Source organism: Rutidosis leptorrhynchoides, chromosome 4 (assembly GCF_046630445.1).
Source record: "Rutidosis leptorrhynchoides isolate AG116_Rl617_1_P2 chromosome 4, CSIRO_AGI_Rlap_v1, whole genome shotgun sequence".
Lineage (NCBI taxonomy): Eukaryota > Viridiplantae > Streptophyta > Magnoliopsida > Asterales > Asteraceae > Rutidosis > Rutidosis leptorrhynchoides.
In genome coordinates this window covers 630,325,875-630,332,141 of record NC_092336.1, presented here as the reverse complement: position 1 = coordinate 630,332,141, position 6,267 = coordinate 630,325,875, and positions in this window count along the sequence as shown.

The following is a 6,267-nucleotide window of genomic DNA, read 5'->3' as shown; positions in this document are numbered from 1 at the left end:
CATCTCAAAACGAACCTGGTACCTAGGTATGTTTTACGTTCACGGGATAAATTCAACTGATTATTAAACACATTTCTTTGGCTTCTTTCAGGTAGATTTAACTGTAAGTTCCAAATGTACTTGTACAGTGGTTTTAGTTAATGCAAATGATTCTGAAAAAAACCATATTCGATCAAGGTATTTATTTACCCACCTTATAATAGGTATAGATGTTTATGTGTATTTTTTATGATCACCTGTAATTGCTAGAACTTCAAGGCGATGACATGCCTTTTCGGACGTTCGTACCTGCCCTAACCCGTCAAATAAGGATCAAACGAAATGGTTTTAATTATACCTAGCAAATGGGTCGAGATGGGTGGGGTTGGGTCAACGATCAAATGAGTTAGGGTCGAAACGGGTCATGGGTCGAAATGGGTCAGAACTAAAATGGGTCGAAGGGGTTAGGTCGTGACCAGGGTCGGGTTGGGTCAAGACCCGGGTCGATTGGGTCGATTGTTCGTACATACACCTCAGCCAAATTCCTTTTTAACTTTATGTTTTTTTTTATATAAATAATTTTTGTTGCCCTTGTTGTTCGTTATGAACAATAATTTGTCAAATTATGATTTAGCAATGCAATTCTTTCCGTTACTAACATCTTCTTTCAAAGTGTTCCTGTCGTTACCGGCTACCTGTATGAAATATGAATACCGCCTTTTATGGTCGATCACATAGGAGTCCTGGTGCGTTTGCCTTTTCTGCTGTTTTAAACAAACCATTGCACATGTGCGATGTTTTATCCGTGAGTATACATGTATATGACTTCCGAAGGTGCTAAGCACACCAACTGTCTTTATATTTGTATCCTTTTCACTTTACTTGCTTAATCAATTTAATTTATATTTGATTTTCAAAACTTTGTTCTATGCTATTATTAGCAGTCAAAGTTCAGTTTTGGTTCCCAATTTGAAGCTTTATATATATATATATATATATATATATATATATATATATATATATATATATATATATATATATATATATATATATATATATATATATATATATATATATATATATATATATATATATATATATGTTTTGTGGTATGGTCCTATTGTGTTCAGTTGGAACTCAAATGTCCGGGGCGATATCAAGCAGCTCATTTCGCTTATTTTATGACGACTGTAATATGCGAATGTGGTAGCAAATGCATATATATGCGTCCTCTATGTCGTAGTACCATATAAATACTTTTTAATCATTTAAATTGTGATTCTTTTTAGGTGGGGAGCGTCTCCGAATGGTTGAATTACTTCAAGAGTATCTTGCATATACACTCCACATACATAATCTCGAATTTCTACATTGAACCTAGAAGGAGATGGATGCAGAGCTACAACCTTTTTAGAACATACATCCAGGTGGGTTCCCACAATAGTATTTTGCTTTTAACACTTACGACAACATCAGGCAAACAATGATGGAACATTCTGTCACAAAACAAAAAATAGAAAAAGATACACTACTATGATCAGATTGGTTATTATCGCAATATTAGGTATTCACTTTTATGTTTTTCGATATGACATATTTTTGTTTTAGGCATTGCAATTGCAAGTTTTGATTCTTTCTTCAATCTTGAATAAATAAATACGACCGGTGTTGATGCAGGTCCAAATTTTCAACAACAATAGTCATTCTTTTAATCGATATAGTCATATTCATCAATTGAAGTCCAACCAATTGGTGATCTTACATAATCAAGGTGTTGTGGTTCGAAGAAGGTAAATATTTATACCTTTTATATGGTTTTCAGTATATAAAATAAGGATATGCATGCACCTTTATATATTTGATACTGTTTGATTTGGAGTACTAGAAAAATCCATACAATATTTTTTGGTTTGATTCACATAGTTTATAGTATATAGTTTATAGTTTAATATTAGTTGTATCATATTTGTTTGTTCATTTGTCTAAATAGTTACTACATTGGGTTCAATCATAGTGCGTATTGATATACTAATTTTTGACATCGGTAGTTCTCTTTTAGATTTTTTATTCTACCCGTGCTAAAAAGTAGTTGTCATGGTGGTATCTATGTTTTAATTTATAGCATACCATCTGTATAGCATCTAACCTAGCATTTGAGTTTTGATCCGTCCCAGTCGTTTATAGATAAAATTATAATATTTGTACTTGTATTTATATTTTTGACCTAATTGTCTATATGGTTTCAAGTGACAGATGAACTTGAACATCTTCTTGATGACGATGAAGATATGAGACAACTGTATTTAACAAAGAAGCGGTTACAGAATCAACAAAGTGAGGCTTTGTTAGGAGGTGTAGGTTCGGTTAGCTTCACCAATGTTTCCACTTCACCAATGAAACACATGATATACTAATTTTATACTGACTTTGGTCATTTGTAATGGCATATATTTGTTTACAAATTATGCTGACTTTGGTAATTTGTAATGGCTTTGTTCATTTGTAATGGCATATTAGTTTGACCAAAAAATCTTACAAAAACAAATGACCTGAAGCTGTCATTTTTTGACTTATCTACCATGTTTCACATCAAATACATAAAGCTAACCTTTTTCATTCCATTTGTCCAATTTGTTGTACTTAAAGAACTACACAAGTGATCAAAATGTGTTGATTGCAGATTTACGTCAAAATGTATTTACGAATACTAACGTATTACTAAACTAACTTTTTAAGTCACCGTGTGAGACGACCCGACCCAATCCATAGGGACGAATACAATAACATATGATAACATTGCGAGGTACTTGACCTCTATATGATACATTTTACAAACGTTGCATTTATTCTTAAAAGGAAAACTATCATTACATCAATATTTGACATTTTCGTCTAACATTTCATAATATCCAAATGACCTAATCTGTCATTTACTTATTTATATTCTCTATTGAACTCCAATGACTCGAATGCAACGTCTTTGTATCATGGCTTAAAAGGTCCCAAGTAGTATCCTTAACATGAGCTAATGCACAGCGGAAGACTTAATTCATACCTGAGAATAACATGCTTTAAAACGTCAACATAAAGTTGGTGAGATATATAGGTTTGATGCTAGCAGCGTTATAACAATGGAACACAAGATTTCATATATAAACATTTTAATAAAAATATTCTAAGTGGTTGAGCACTTGGTAACCATACTTAACATTTAATCACGCCGCATATTCCCTTTATTATGAAATCTTACTACACCGTACCAAGGTGTAGTCACGAAACGAAGTACTGTGCAACCGTTGAATACTGGTCGTCCAGTCCGGTTGGGGTTGTCAGGCCCGATAGATCTATCAACAGGATTCGCGTTTACAATACCGCTGTAAATATTAGTTACCAAGCTACAGGGAAGTATGCCAGTGGTACAACTCAACGTAGAATATATTTTTCAGTTACTTGTGTCCATAGCGTAAAACATAAAATACATGTATTCTCATCCCGAAATATTTAGAGTTTAAAAGTGGGACTATATACTCACTTTTGTCTTGAAGATATGTAATTTCGACTTGGTCTCCGATTGATATCACGAACCTATCCATATATAATATATCAATACCTTTTCTTTTTAAACAATCGTCACATATATATACTTATAATACTTTTAATACTTTTAATAATTCCTTAGTCCGTAGTTAGCAGTCCGATGTTAGTAATTCAATTTTAATGGTTCATATTTAGTTGTTTAATAAACCCCCAATGAAATAAATAAAACCCCCATCGTATATGTATTGGTCGAGATTAATCTTGACCCATGGTACCGGTGTTGTCAAATGACGTGTTGCGTACAATCATGGGATCTTATGATTAATCTTCTCGTATTGTTTACGGGTGATCCTGAACCATATAAAATTAAATTATGAGTACATATGTATAAAATATCATGTTACTTTAGGAAGATGTGATTTATTTAATTTTCTCCAATTATTTTCGTGGCTAAACTAGTCTTGGATATCCGATTTTGTTTTGGTCATAATTTCTTCGTTACAACTCCGTTTTCGTTGATTCAACTTTCCACTTCCTTGGATCGAGTCCCTCTTTAAGAATATGAACTGTAAATACCTTAGTTTGTATTCGAAATCATAGGTCATAGGTCAAATTTTGGTGAAACTTATGAAGTTAATCATTTTTGTTACAAAAACATCATTTAATGACCATTTTTCTAAAAATACTTATACTATGAATTAAATCATGAAATTTTTATGTGTTAAAATATTCATAAGAAATATCATTTTTCCAGAATATAAACCTCCAATTCAAAGTTCAAGATGGTTTTTAATTATCCAACCCAAAACAGCCCCCGGTTGCACTCCGACGTCATAAAAACAGTTTTTTTAAGGTATTCTTTGAAAAACCAAGTTATACCTTGTTAAATTAGCATATATTTAAGTTATATTACAGGTCTTGAAGTATTTTAAAAGTTAAGTTAGAAGGATCTATTTAGTTTGCAAACAAGTTTGAAATCATTCAAACTATGTTTTTGTTGTTAAAATTGTATACCATACAATAAGATAGCTATATATATATGAATCGAATAAGGTTATGAACAAAGTTACTACCTCAAGTTACTTGGACAAGATTGCTGTAAAAGAGGAGTAAAAACCTAGAACCAAAAGAGTGATGAAATTGGATGAAAGATTGGAAGCAACTTAAGACATAAACTTGAATTGAAAGTTGTATTTTTGTAGTGTTTTTGTTGATCTTTTTATGGTGGTGTTTAAGGTGATTCTTGAGAGGATTTTTGCTGGAGTTCTTAGAGAGACATGAGGCTAGTAAGTGTGTGTATTTAGCTAGAGAAATGATGTTCCAAAAATTGAAAATGGATGCATGTATTTATGGTGGTGTAAAAGGTGTATAAATTTGTAATTTTGTGAAAAGATCTTTTAATCATGTGAAATTGTCATACTAAATAACAAAAGTAGTTACCTTATACATAAGGCATGAACAAGGGCTGGTTGGTGGTGATTTGATGTGTATATACCAATAGTAAATACGTATAGAAGCTAGGTATGATACGAGTACATATACTCTAGATATACGTATAGAAATCTTGTGAAAAATGGAATGAGGATTCAAATATAGCTATCTTTTGTGAATATACTTATATTGTTTTATGTATTTAAGTCTTTAAAAGTGATTAAATACATTATATATACGATATATGTATAAACATTATAGGTCGTAAGTATTTATGTCAAATAACGTTACGTATAGTTATCGTTTTGAAAGCTTAAGTTAGTAGTTTCAAAATATACTTATAACTTATTGTTATTAATACAAAATGAGATATTTAAACATCCTTAAATCATGTTAAATATGTATATATACATATATATACACAAACGTATAATTAACATATATTGTATAGTTCGTGATATCATCGGTCAAACTAGACGGTTAAACGTTATGTAAAACACTTTTCAAAATCATAAATCTCAACAATTTAGATTGCTTATCATGTTGGTAAGTTTTAATTTATGTAAATATTAATCTTATAAGTGTAAAACGATCGGAAAAATCCGGGTCGTTACAGTACCCACCCGTTAAAGAAATTTCGTCCCGAAATTTGGTAGAGGTTGTCATAAATAACAATAGGAATGTTTTCATGACGAATATGAGGTATTAATAGAGTTTTATCATTATTGGAAGATATGGATAAAACAATTCGGTCATGTGAAGCGCACGAGTGAAGCTATCACAAAAGAATGAAATGAGTGAATATAGAATTGTTTTAACCGATGTCGAGATTAGGATTGATTTCCAGAATTTAAGGGATTTAAAGAAAATCTTATGTAATAAGATTTGGTTCTTCGATGATTTAGAAAACAGGATCTCCTTTGATTTAATGCGATAATCTGTTTCGATTTCTTTGTCGGATATTTCACTATAAATCCACCTCCTTCCCTTTCTTACTTCCATACCTCACATCTCTTACTCTTCCTCCTCTAATTCATACCTTAAGGTATCCTTTAAAATGCTTCATCCCGTTCTGATTTTTGTTATACTTCTAACTTTCATATCTTTCATTCTTCTCTTTCATCTACCGCTAGAAGAATCTATTCACTTTTATGATTTTCTTGGAATTATAATGTTTCTAATTCTCCCGTGTCTTTACGTCGCCATACGTATTGATACACACGGTTTGTAGTTTCTGGGTGGTTATTGGGTTTGATATCTTTCCTTATATTTCGATGCTCCTGCTTCTATTTTCCATAATCATTGTCATCCATAGTTAAT